The sequence below is a fragment of the Podarcis bocagei genome, assembly GCF_964188305.1.
Source record: "Podarcis bocagei genome assembly, chromosome: 1".
Taxonomy (NCBI): Eukaryota; Metazoa; Chordata; class Lepidosauria; order Squamata; family Lacertidae; genus Podarcis; species Podarcis bocagei.
Window position 1 is genome coordinate 62,852,503 of NC_138125.1, and position 14,097 is coordinate 62,866,599.

A 14,097-nucleotide genomic window follows, 5' to 3' on the forward strand; every position below is an offset into this window, starting at 1 on the left:
GGAAACAGCAGCCATCTTTCTAGTCTGCTATCTCTAGGCTTGTTTTTTAAGGGCAATCCTAAGGTGGATGTCCACAGCTGTGCCCCATTCAGCTGCACTCTCCACACCCAGTCCCTGGTGCAGCAGGTTTGTTGAGTTTTGCTTTAAATAAATGGGAGAAATTGACTCACTTTTATTTCCACAGCCTGAATTACAAGCACTACCATGAAGAAGAAAAACGGAGTCTAAATTGTAAATAATGCTCGTGGCTGTTTATGCTAACTTATTTCCCTTTATCTATATAGGGTATCCATGTCTAATAAGATTTTGTGAAACCTGCTGCAGCCGAAAAAGCAATATTCTGAAAAACAGTTGTTAGGAGAAAGAGAGAGAGCTTGTGCAAGAAGGCTTTCTCAAGTGCCACAAGACCCAAAATTCCTTAGACGATGTTGGCCAGGCTTCCTCAATGTCGCCCTCCAGATGTTTTGAGACTACAATTCCCATCATCCCTGACCACTGGTCCTGCTAGCTAGGGATCATGGGAGTTGTAGGAAAAAAACATCTGGAGGGCCGAGGTTGAAAAAGCCTGATGTTGGCATTTCTTATGAGTAGACAGGAGAAACCAGCAACAGAAGGGAGGGACAAGCAACAGCAAACTGAGATCCTGGGATCAACAGGAGCCAGTCCTGCTGATAGAATTGACCAAGCTCAGAGCATATCATTATGAAAACCAGCCTGTTTACATCCTTTGCCAGGCAAAAGAATGCCTATAGCTTTGTGATGGCTCCTTAAGGAAGCTAAATCCTAGAAAATGAGAGGCTTTTGTGGAATATTCCAAGTAAGAGCAGGGATGGGGAGACCTGTGGCTCTCCAGGTGTTGTTAGACCCCGACGCCGATCGGCCCCAGCCAGCATAGCCAATAGTGAAGGATGATGGGAATTGGGGGGGCTACAGGTTCCCTATTCATGGAACAGAGAAATCCATCTGATCCCAGAGAAGGTGACTCATCCACCCTCAACATACACACCCTAACCAAAGAATTGTACTTAGGAAAAATAGACATATTTTTTGGAATCAGAAACAGAAGTAGGCAGGGAGAAGGAAGGAAAGAGAGAGGGCTTGTGAGCTGAAGTCACCTACTTGGATGCAGAAGCCTCTTTCTGGGGACCTGACCCAGGGCAGGGGACCTGCTGCTTGAAGGAGTGCTTAAGTTGTTTGCCTCCACCTATGTTCTCTTCCCATATTTATAAATAAACCCAAATGTTACAAAATGCCACATCTCCAATGATCTCTCCTCTAAAAAGAAAAAGACGCCAAAGCCTATTTAAGTATTCTGTTACCTTCATTTGGCTCCCCCATGTGCCCTCAGGTGCTTCTGCACACTTTTCTGTCAACTGGGACTTGTTAGAAACCCCAAAAGTTCTACTTAGTCTTCTTCGTTGCAGATGCTCTTGGCAGCCATCTGCTAATGTTGGCTATTATTCTCAAGCGCAGCCGAAGTATAAAGCTAACAGAATGCACACAAAGCATTTAGCCAGGTCATGGAAACCCTGCTTGGAGATTGTATCTCTTCATCAGGCATTGGTGCAAAACTACATGAAGCGCAATAGCAGATCGCCCCTTCCCCCTATGTCTGTAAGTAAGGAGAGGGTGATGGAAAAGTCCTTGAATGTGTGTGTGTGTGTGTGTGTGTGTGTGTGTGTGTGTCCACCTGGCTTAATGTGTGTATCTGCCTGCCGGCCTGTATATCTTCCTCTGCTGAAGGTGTGTGCATGCACCTTCTTGACTACATGTGGCAATGTCTACACATCTGCCTATCTGTATAAATCTCCCTCCCACTAAGTGTCTATGTACTCTGAGAGTGTGCTTGTGTCCAACCATCTAACCCTCAGAGACCTGACTCTCAATGTGGCCATCAAGTTAAAAAAGGTCATCCATCCCACGCCGCTCTTTACTCTGTAGGCTGACTGGCATGTTTTCTCTCTCCTGGTTGTTCATTTGGGAGCTTCAAAATCTTTCTCCAATCCAAACATCACAGCAACCAATACCAAGAAGCATCAGCAGACTTAGGAACCTGCAGAGTATTGGCAGTTCATGTAACAGACCCAATAGCACAGCATCTTGGCTAATCCACTTTATTTACATATAATACACTTGAAGCATTCTGACTTAGCTCCTTCCTCTTTCTCATCAGTCAGCAAAGAGAAAGAACAAAGGACAATAACCCTACATTCCGGAACACAGTAACACAAAACATCCTGTCTCTGTCACTTCCCACACTGTGGAATGAAAACATACACCGTCATGTGACAGATAACAATCCCATGACTGCAAACACGGGGCAATAATCCTAACAGGTATCACTGGGGAATCTTCAGAAGTTGAGTACCAGTTGCACACAGCCTACCGCTACACATGCAGAACTATGGACTAAGATAAATTTCAAAAATTGCTCATCTCCTAATCCTGAAGCACACAGAGAGGAAGCCGTGTGCATAAGCAACACAGATAAATCTTTTGCTGAATTGGGGCAAAAGACAAGTTTTAGCAAAGTCATCTATTAAATGAAGGTGAGAATATCAAGGCCATACTACCCATCTGTTTCTATAATAATGGCTTATTGTGGACAGCTTCTTAATCTGCATAAAAACCAGCAACCACTGGACCTAGATGGCAATGGTTGGCACATTGATCTTGAAAATAATAGCTCCTATGGTGCTGAACTGCCATATTTTTACCTGAAGATAGACCTTTTTGACTAGATGAAGTTGCAGTGATCACCCTGTTCTCATTTGTTTCCCAAAAGGGAAGGTACAACTGCAGAAATCCTTGCAATCCTGTGCTGACATGGGTATCCTTCCAGCACTAGTCAGTCACCGAAGTGCAATCCTGAGGTGTATTGTTTGGAGGAAATTAAGCACTGTGGTTGTGTGCATGAGCTGCGCCTCAGTTCAGCGACAATTCAAAATTGTTATAGGGCATGTTCTCCTGACTACTTCAGTATGTTAAGTTCCTTTCAAAATACACAATCAAACCTCGAGAGGATTGTCTGCGTGTTGTGTGCTGCTGTTCCTGTTTGAATCGACTCTCTGCTCTGAGCCAGCACCTTTTGTTTTCCCATGGCCATCGCTAACAGCCAGAAGGCTAAGCACAATCCCATGAAACATTATACTGACAGCCTTGGCCTCAAGGTGTTTCACAGTGTGTGATCTACATGCAGCATGCAAATCTTGTTTAATTAAACCATTGACTCTCAGTGCTAGGAACTCATAGTATGCCGGTGATTGCCATTCATGCTGTGACCTATGATTCCTTGAGGTTAATGGTTTGTTCCTAGTAGTGCACACATTTCCGAAGCTTTAATGTGGTGCTGAATGGACTCGGGAGACTACAGAAAATTTGTATTTGAAAAAGCAAAAAAATGGGGGGGGGGGTGAGGGTTGAATCTTTTGATGCTAAGCGTTCAGGAGAAACCCGCCTCCCCCAGCTTTCTATTTGCTTATAATTATTGCATAATTTATTCACTAGTTTAAAATGGTGCATTTTTCTGATGGAACTTGACTAAGAGAAAGGCATAGTTACATGCACCTTGCTCATATATTAGTCAGAGCTCATACAAATGATTAAACTATAATATACTTACTGATTGGGTAATAACAGAGCAGGGAATTTTTAAAAAAGAATTTTATGAGTATTTAAATAGCTGTGGATTACAGTCCAGAATGTTTGAAGGTTTTTTTCTTTATATGCGCACAGCATACAGCGGTCATTAAACTCTATGTAGGAATTGCTGTGGCTCTCATGATAGGCATATATTTGCGTGGATGAACTTACTTGAAGTGGTCTCTTGTCACACAGCAGTTCACAGATCTGTCGGCAGCCACATGAACTACACATATGGCAAATTGTGTGTTTGAGATGATAGATTACACACATACACCTTCCCAGGGTCAAGGCCTTTCTGAATAACACCTCAATTCAAGAGGTCTTTACTTTAGTTAGTTCACATAAGTAAGCCCCACTGGGCTTTTCCTCAGGTAAAGTTCTCTGAGGTTGAATCTTTAGAAGTGGAAAGCATGACTTAATTGAAACTGATAGCGTGTAACACACCTAACTTCAATAATATTGTGGGAAATAGTACATGCAACCTCATGAAGTGTGTTTATTGCTAGAGTCCTTTTTCATCTGTTTCTGAGACATCTGAAGGAGCAATTAAAAACTCCAATTTCTTAATAAATGCTATAAAATAATATTGTGTATACAGACCGCTTTTCTCCCATTTGTAATAATTCAGAACATGCTCATCTAGAGAAGATCAAACTGTGTTAATTAGTATGCAACTAATGCACGAGAAAAAGAATTTCTTTTGTACTGATAATGCTTTGATAAATCCCTGTGCAATTAAAATGCTTAATTCCCATCTTAAAAGTAGCTTTTTAAAGTATGAAATGTGTTTTTTTTAAAATGTACTGGGATTTATTTTAGTACAACTTACTTTTATAAATGCATCAGAAGTGTTTTCAACTACCTTCTTACGTGTTATTTATTTTTTAAATACAAATCCTTCTATTATTTTCCTTATTAAGCCATCTCACTCTAGGAGGAAGAATCAAGACATGTTCTCCCGCATATATATACAATATATCCAAAATCCCACAATAGATGCATAGAATTTTATGGTAAAAATAGATGTTCATTACAAAACCATTCAGTGCTGTTGTATACATATTTAGCCAGACATAAGCCCCATTGTGCTTAGTAGAGCTAACTACTCGGTTTCACAATCTCCACCATTTTTGGTAAGAATTGGGAAAACCTGTTGCTTCATTTTCTGCTTCATTCACCTGCTATTCCACAAACTGTCACTGAATATTTTGAACACTATTCCACTTAAGTAGAAGATCAGCATCACTGTTGCACCTGTTATGCATTATTAGTATTATCATCATCCTGAATAGTTTAAAGTGAACATCGTATTCCCCATCTCTCCTTCAGCCAAACTACACATTACATTAGTTATGCATCTTTTAAAACATATTTGGCTGACCATGGGACGGGGTGGGTGTATGTGTTTGCTTGTTATCTACTTTTGTGTGTGTGTTTTTATATTGTAAACTGCCCTGTGATCATCTGATGAAATGCAATAAATAATAATTTAATAAAGAGAAATTTAATAAATAATAATAATTTTTAGGAAAAGCAGCCATAGAGACCCTATTCTGGAATGTGGTCCCAATCTGGACTGAGGCTCCATACCAAAGATCCCACCACCAGTATTTTCCTCTGAAGGCTATGTTTACTACAAGCTGCACCCTTGGGGGCAAATGGCAGCAGGAAAGTGGCGCAATGCCCCAATCCAGATTGATGTACTGTTTTGCCCTAAGCAACAGAATGCAGAGTGCAGTCCTTCTTATACATCACAGGCAATTAGTTTTAACGTGTATTATTTTGGACTTCAGTTACTTGTTCTTTCCCAAATGAAAATTACATCCCCAAATCTGCCCTGCTATCATAGGCAGAAAAACACAGGGGGGCAATTCACTGAATATTTCTAAAGGTTAAATCTGGACAAGGCATTTCCAGTCACTTACTGTTGAATTAAGCTCTATTGTTAATAGAATCATAGAATCATAGAATCATAGAGTTGGAAGAGACCACAAGGGCCATCGAGTCCAACCCCCTGCCAAGCAGGAAACACCATCAGAGCACTCCTGACATATGGTTGTCAAGCCTCTGCTTAAAGACCTCCAAAGTAGGAGACTCCACCACACTCCTTGGCAGCAAATTCCACTGTTGAACAGCTCTTACTGTCAAGAAGTTCTGCCTAATGTTTAGGTGGAATCTTCTTTCTTGTAGTTTGGAACCATTGCTCCGTGTCCGCTTCTCTGGAGCAGCAGAAAACAACCTTTCTCCCTCCTCTATGTGACATCCTTTTATATATTTGAACATGGCTATCATATCACCCCTTAACCTCCTCTTCTCCAGGCTAAACATGCCCAGCTCCCTTAGCCGTTCCTCATAAGGCATCGTTTCCAGGCCTTTGACCATTTTGGTTGCCCTCCTCTGGACACGTTCCAGTTTGTCAGTGTCCTTCTTGAATTGTGGTGCCCAGAACTGGACACAGTACTCCAGGTGAGGTCTGACCAGAGCAGAATACAGTGGCACTATTACTTCCCTTGATCTAGATGCTATACTCCTATTGATGCATCCCAGAATTGCATTGGCTTTTTTAGCTGCCGCGTCACACTGTTGGCTCATGTCAAGTTTGTGGTCAACCAAGACTCCTAGATCCTTTTCACATGTACTGCTCTCAAGCCAGGTGTCACCCATCTTGTATTTGTGCCTCTCATTTTTTTTGCCCAAGTGCAATACTTTACATTTCTCCCTGTTAAAATTCATCTTGTTTGTTTTGGCCCAGTTTTCTAATCTGTCAAGGTCGTTTTGAAGTGTGATCCTGTCCTCTGGGGTGTTAGCCACCCCTCCCAGTTTGGTGTCATCTGCAAATTTGATCAGGATGCCCTTGAGTCCATCATCCAAGTCGTTGATAAAGATGTTGAATAAGACCGGGCCCAAGACAGAACCCTGTGGCACCCCACTAGTCACTCTTCTCCAGGATGAAGAGGAACCATTGATGAGCACCCTTTGGGTTCGGTCAGTCAGCCAGTTACAAATCCACTGAGTGGTAGCATAGTCAAGACCGCATTTTACCAGCTTCTTTACAAGAATATCATGGGGCACCTTGTCAAATGCCTTACTGAAATCAAGGTAGGCTATATCCACTGAGTTCCCTTCATCTACCAGGCTTGTAATTCTGTCAAAAAACGAGATCAGGTTAGTCTGACATGACTTATTTTTCAGAAATCCATGCTGACTATTGGTGATCACAGCATTCCTTTCTAGGTGCTCACAGACTGTTTTCTTAATGATCTGCTCCAGAATCTTCTCTGGTATTGATGTCAGACTGACTGGGCGGTAATAATTTGGGTCCTCTCTTTTCCCCTTTTTGAAAATAGGGACAACATTTGCCCTCCTCCAGTCTGCCGGGACATCGCCTGTTCTCCAGGAATTCTCAAAGATGACTGCCAGTGGTTCTGAGATCACATCTGCCAGTTCTTTTAATACTCTTGGATGCAGTTCATCTGGCCCTGGAGACTTGAATACATCTAAACTAGCCAAGTATTCTTGTACTATCTCCTTAGTTATTCTGGGCTGTGTTTCCTTTGCTGAATCATTTGCTCCAAATTCTTCAGGTCGGGCATTGTTTTCTTTATCGGAGAAGACTGAGGCAAGGAAGGCATTGAGGAGTCCAGCCCTTTCTGTGTCCCCTGTTTGCATTTCACCATCTTCTCCTCTGAGTGACCCCACTGTTTCTTTGTTCTTCCTTTTGCTACGAACATACCCATAAAAGCCTTTTTTGTTGCTTTTAACCTCTCTAGCAAGCCTGAGTTCATTCTGTGCTTTAGCTTTTCTGACTTTGTGTCTACACGTGCTGGCTATTTGTTTGAATTCCTCTTTGGTGGTTTACCCCCTTTTCCATTTTTTGTACACATCCTTTTTTAATCTTAACTCAGTTAAAAGTTCTTTAGATAGCCACCCTGGCTTCTTTAGGCACCTTCCATGTTTCCGTCTCATTGGTATTGCCTGACGTTGTGCTTTTACTATCTCCCTCTTAACAAACTCCCAGCCATCATGAACTCCCTTTCCTTTTAGTATTACTGTCCATGGGATCTCACCCAGCACTTCCCTAAGTTTTATGAAGTCAGCTTTCTTAAAGTCAAGAAATTGAGTCCTAGTATGCTTGGCTGCTCCTTTCCGCTGTATAGTAAACTTCAGAAGAGCATGATCACTCGCGCCTAATGATCCTTCCACTTCTACCCCACTAACCAGCTCATCAACATTGGTTAGGACCAGATCTAAAATGGCTGTTCCTCTTGTTGCTTCTCCCACTTTCTGGACAATGAAGTTGTCTGCAAGGCCAGTGAGGAATCTGTTTGACCTTATGCTCTTGGCTGAGTTTGACATCCAACAAATATCCGGGTAATTGAAGTCCCCCATTACTACTATCTCCCTTCCTTTTGCATGCTTGGCCATCTGTTCCAGGAAGGCATCATCTATGTCCTCCGTTTGGCTTGGGGATCTATAGTAAACTCCCACAATGAGGTCTCTGTTATTCTTCTCTCCCTTAATTTTGACCCAAATGCTCTCACTTTGGCTTTGAGGTTCTAAATCTTGGATCTCTTCACAGGTATACACATCCCTGACATATAACGCCACTCCTCCTCCTTTCTTGTCTGGTCTGTTTCTCCGAAATAGATTGTATCCCCCCATTATTACATTCCAATCGTGGGACTTATCCCACCAGGTTTCAGTGATGCCTATTATGTCATATTTAGTTTGCTGTACCAAGAGCTCAAGCTCATCTTGTTTATTTCCCATGCTTTGCGCATTAGTGTACAGACATTGAAGTCCATTAATCATTCCCCCATGTCTCTTATTTAAGGATTTTTTCCTCCCACTAGGTCTGCGTGCTGTTTGCTCCATTTGGTCTATGACATTTGGATGATCATCTTCATCAACTGATAGACTCCTACCTTCAGGAGCACTGTCTCCCTCCCCCACATTAGTCAGTTTAAAGCCCTCCTGATGAGGTTTCTGAGATTTTTGGCAAAAACATTTCTCCCAACCGTTGTGAGGTGCAGCCCATCGCTTGCCAGAAGTCCATCTTCAAGAAACTGCAGTCCGTGATCTAAGAATCCAAACCGTTCCTGTTTACACCATTTGCGAAGACAGCTGTTCACTTCCACTATTTTCCCCTCTCTCCCTGGGCCACGTCGTTCAACTGGGAGGACAGATGAGATGACAATTTGTGCATTTAATTGCTTCAATTTCCTGCCCAGAGCCTCGTAGTCTCTTTTGATCTTCTGGAGGCTATTGCTTGCAGTGTCATTGGTTCCCACATGAACCAAGAGGAAGGGGTATTTGTCAGTGGGTTTTATGATTCCTTGCAGTCGTTCAGTTACATCTTGGATCTTAGCCCCGGGGAGACAGCACACTTCCCGAGACATCTTGTCAGGCCCACAGATCACTGCTTCTGTTCCCCTCAGTAGGGAATCCCCTATCACCACTACACGCCTCCTCTTAGGTTTGGTCGGGGTTCTTCCATGAGCTGTCCGTTCCAAGGTCGCCTGCACATTCCCTGAGGACTGACTTTGCTGCTCGTCTTCATATACCTGATCGACTGAAATGAGGGAGAGATCCTCAAATGGAGTCTGCTCTTCGTCTTCCATGCTAGGGGAGAGGACCTCAAAGCGATTGTGTATTTCTAAACAATCAGAACGAACCCTGGGCCTCCTACTTCTTTGAGTCACGTTTCTCCATATATCTGGCTCCTGTGTTGATGAAGTAGCCTCCTTCTCAGGGGAGTCCCCTGTCTCCTCCTTGGTGGAGACGGTGTGCTCTGTTGCTTCCAAGAAGAGCTCCAGATCTCTAATTCTTTGGAGCGTAGCTACCCGTTCCTCCAGTTGCTGGACTTTGTCTTTTAAGAGGGCAATCAACATGCAATTGCTGCAGGTAAAGCTGCCTGCAACCTTTGGCAAGATGGCAAACATTGCGCAGGAACCGCAGGCGACTGCAGCTGTTCCCTCCCCCTCCATCTTGAGAACATCATACATACTGATGGATGATGAGCTACGAAAAGGAGGACTGAAAAAATTAGGGCCCAGGCCAATTGCCTTCTTCAAAAACAGTCAAACAAAACCCAATAATATTAAAACCAGATCTACAGCTGTGGCTGAAATTCTCTACCCCATTCAGTTACTTGACCAGTTTGCAGAAGGTTCTTCAGCAGAAGAGGGAAATTTCTCAACTATTCAAGAAGAACTTGAAATGTTCCAAATTTTAGCTGAAACGTTGGATCGGTTCTATATCCCCTACCCCTCAGCCTATTATATTCCTACAATAATTATCTGCAAAAACTCAATGAGAGTATTTTTAATTGGTAGTAGAAAATTGCATATATTCATGGCATACAGAATCTTCCAAGCAATGCTGAATCACTAAAGCCTGCGTCTTCTGTACATGCTACTTTTCTCTGTATTTCTCCTTTGTACTGCTAACTCATATTGAGCTAACACATTTTAGCGTAGGTCTTGCATTAGATATTCCACTGACTCTTTATCTTTTAATCCCAGCTTTATATGGACAAAAGTTTGTGGGCTAGCAAAACTGTTTTTGAAAGATGAAGAAAACTTTGAACGCTGTTAGCTTTATATACCTACTTGGATGCTTGCAGTTCTGACTCCCAATTGTCGAGACATTAATGACATCCACCTAATACTTGACAGGGACCCTATGGTGTGTAAAAATAATTATTTCTCTTAATCCTGTTCAGTGGAAAGGGCTATTAATAAATGAAAGCAAACAGCTGTAAATTGTGTATTATTAAATAAAAAATAAACTATTACTAATACTCAGTAGAGGATGGTTGGTGGGAAAATATCAATTTTTAAAAAAATATCAGTTTGCTTAACAGAAAATGCTTAAAGGTGCAATCATGCCGTTGAAATAAAATGGCAAAACTCCTATTTATTAATCAGTTTGGATCCCAGTCATAACAACAAAACGAAGGAAGGGAAGTCCTATAAAAATCTGACAACCCATTTTACTGGATTAAGCTTTTCGTGCTGGTTTTATAATTTAATAGGGCACATTCCCACAAGATACAGTGCTCCACAGCATCAGCGATGGATAGGTTGGACAGGTGCACGACTAGCAAGCTAACATCACACACGAGCCAATCAGCACAGTTGTAAACAAAATCTGCTCTTTTCCCCCCTTATAGTGTATCAAAGAGCCTGTATAGGGTCCTAAAGTCGTTTTCCTATCGGTAGGAGAAAATAACAGAGGCCTACCAGAGAATATTGAGAAGCAAAGCAGCTAGTAAGCCTGATCTTTATTAAACTGTTGCAACAGGGTCCTCACTCACCACATGCAGGAGGGAGGAGGAACCCCAAACAATGGTGTGCAAGCCCTTTTATAGACTTTTGAAATTGCCACCCTGCAAGCTTAAGGCCACCCCCCAATACATCATACATACATCACAGAAGGGGCAATCTACAGCAGAATCCTAAGGCCAGAATACCTCATAATGGTCAATGATTGCTTGATAATGGTCTCTGATTGCATTACCTGGGCAGTCTGGCTACTCTTTTGTGATGGTGAATACTTTAGTTCCTGAATCCAGGTCACAGGCTCACTCTATTCATACGCAGATACACCCTTAAGACAGGATTTGTGAGCAAAGGGACCATGGGGAGGCTTTCCCCATTTGCCTCCCTTACTGCAGAGGAACACTTGAAGTCACTGGGAAAGTCAAAATGGCTTCAGGACTGCTTTCCTACACTGTTTCAGACCCATTCATTATTTTCATTGCCATGATACTACACTTTGTCGAAGGGAAACTCCCCACCGAAGTAGAAATCATGCATTAAACAGATGGAAAGCTCTTCAAACTGAGCAGGCTGAAAGCAAAGAGTAAGGTTACCGTAACTTCCGTCAAGAGCTTCAGTATCCTGATGACAACATATTGTGTGCATGCTCAGAGGATGACCTCCAAACCATCCTAAATATCTTTGCCGAAGCTTACGAAAAGCTTTGCCTATCACTCAACATCCAAAAAACCAAAGTGCTGCACCAACAAGTACAAAATAACCCCTCTGCAGCGCCACAAATCCAACTCAATGATGTAACGTTGGAAAATGTTGATCACTTCTACCTAGGCAGTTTTCTTTCCACAAGGGCCAACATTGATGCCAAAATCCAGCATCGCCTGAGCTCTGCAAGTGCGGCTTTCTCCCGATTGAAGTGCAGAATGTTTGAGGACCAGGACATTTGCAGGGAAACCAAAATGCTTGTTTACAAAGCTATTGTAATACCAGCCTTACTATATGCTTGTGAAACATGAACCACTTATAAACGCCATCTCCAACTCCTCGAAAGATTCCATTAACAGTGTCTCCGAAAATTTTACACATCACTTAGGATGACAGGTGAACTAATATCGGTGTACTAGAAAGAAGTAAAGATCACCAGTGTTGAAGCAATGATTCTTCAACATCAACTTTGTTGTTCAGATGCCTGATGATCGTCTTCCAAAGCAACTACTCTATGCCGAACTTAAAAATGGAAAGCGTAATGCTGGTGGTCAACAAAAGAGGTTTAAAGACTGTCTCAAGGCAAATCTTTAAAAACGTAGTATAAACACTGACAACTGGGAAACACTGGCCTGCGAGCGCTCCAGTTGGAGGACAGCCTTTACCAAAGGTGTCATGGGCTTTGAAGACACTCGAACTCAGGACACAAGGGAGAAATGTACTAAGAGAAAGGCACGCTTGGCAAATGCACACCGTGATCAACTCCCACCCGGAAACCAATGTCCCCACTGTGGAAGGATGTCTGGATCCAGAATTGGCCTCCACAGTCACTTTTGGACTCATTGTTAAAACTGTGTTAATGGAAGACAATCTTACTCGGCTATGAGTGATCGCCAAAGAAGATACTTATGTATGTGTTTGCCTTGTAAATTTATTAACATTTAATTTATATATTTGAGACTTTAAATTCTTATAAAAAGAACATACAGTAAATCACATTTAAAAGGGACTAGCATCATGTGAAGAACAAAGAGGGATAGGAGGATCCCATTATCAATCAGGTACTGTACCACCATAAAGGCAATACCAGGACAAGGGTGTGGCTCCACCTGAAAGCATGTTAAGACCTGAGCAACTGGAATAATTACTACTGGCTTTGTAGTATGTCCCTTTTCAGACCCCAGGACCCACTTTTAACCCAAACATGAATTTGGGGACCCATTTCTTAACCATTTACCATATATTTGCATGACAGTGTTCCTGTTGTGACCCACTCCTGGGCCCAGTCAACTCTACAGGAATCCTATTAAGACACGACTGAGTAACTGTCCTCATTTTCCACAGGGGAAACTGAAAGCGGGAGGCAAGCAGCTTGGCTAAGGCCGTTTTATGAGTTACTCCCAGATTTTAGGTTTGAACAGGAAGCTTCTTATCCCACAACTCGTATTCTGAGCCATTCCAAAGACTGGGTTTTCTTCCTAAACGCACACCTCATTCTTACGCACAGAAGGAAAATCACCACGCTATTACCTCAAGGAAAAGAAGCACGACGTCACTTTTCTTGCTCGGCTTGAACTGCAGAAAGTGGTCCCGAAGTTCTCTTTTCAAGGGAAAGGATCATACCAACTAGATAGGGGGGAAGCTGAATGAGGCGCTTGCCAATTGCCCCCCACACACACACACTTCCTTCCTCGCCCCTCTAATCAAGCAGCTCTCAATACCCCTTAGCTAGTGCTAAATGCTGGTGTTAAATGCAAAACTGCCACTTTATCTCTGTAAGCTTCCCAGATCTCGCACCCCCCTCACACACATTGGATTAATTGCTCCAGTACCATCCATGGGGTGGTCTTAAAAACTAGGGGGGCGGGGCTTCATTCTGTTTTGGACGTGGCAGGATGCAGTTTGTCCTTCAGGACTAACAGTATTCAACTAGGCTGGGAAGGAAAGGGTGCTGTTGATTACTAATGGCTGAAAGGTGTGTGCATCTGGATGAGACCTGCAAAGCAAATCTGTCTGTGTGTTGGGTGGTTGTCTTTTTAGAGCAGACAGATCAGGTGGTATAAATTTACCCAGTTCTGATTGAACACCACCTGATCAAAAGGTCTCACTTCTACCTTTTCTTATGATACCAAGGTGCTGCCCTTGTTTCCATCTCCCCACACCCTGCTTCCTTGATTTCCTGTTGCTCAGAAATTCAGGCTGCTTCTCTCTGTCTTTACTTTCTGGCTTGCCTTCAGCCAGAGCAGGACATTCCAGCCTGACAGCAGTAGCAAGCTGGGGGATGCAGCAGATTGTTGTTGTTTAATTAACGAACTGGTTGGAGGAAAGCAGGATTGATAATTTGCTCTAGATATTTGCAGAGTGCATGCCAATTTACCTGCCACCTAAGGGTTTACATATGCATATTTCCTAGATGGAAAGGGCCTATATGAGCTTGAAGTGCTGAAACATTGCAGGGGTTTACCTA

At 42.7% G+C, this 14,097-nt stretch overlaps 1 long non-coding RNA gene across 8 annotated transcripts in view; it reads right to left on the reverse strand.

The window, feature by feature from the left end:
- The window catches only part of LOC308571545, a 60,522-nt gene extending 47,104 nt beyond the window's left edge, over window positions 1-13,418 (reverse strand). For 5 of the 8 annotated variants that reach the window (XR_014001511.1, XR_014001512.1, XR_014001513.1 and 2 more), the window contains exons 1-2: window positions 13,161-13,418; window positions 10,257-10,327 (exon numbers count right to left, since the gene is read on the reverse strand). This is a non-coding gene — a long non-coding RNA (uncharacterized lncRNA). Of the gene's footprint in view, window positions 1-10,252; window positions 10,328-13,120 lie in introns of all 8 variants that reach the window. The other 3 variants (XR_014001516.1, XR_014001510.1, XR_014001517.1) reach the window with 3 other exon arrangements.
- Between the last annotated feature and the right edge of the window lie 679 nt (window positions 13,419-14,097).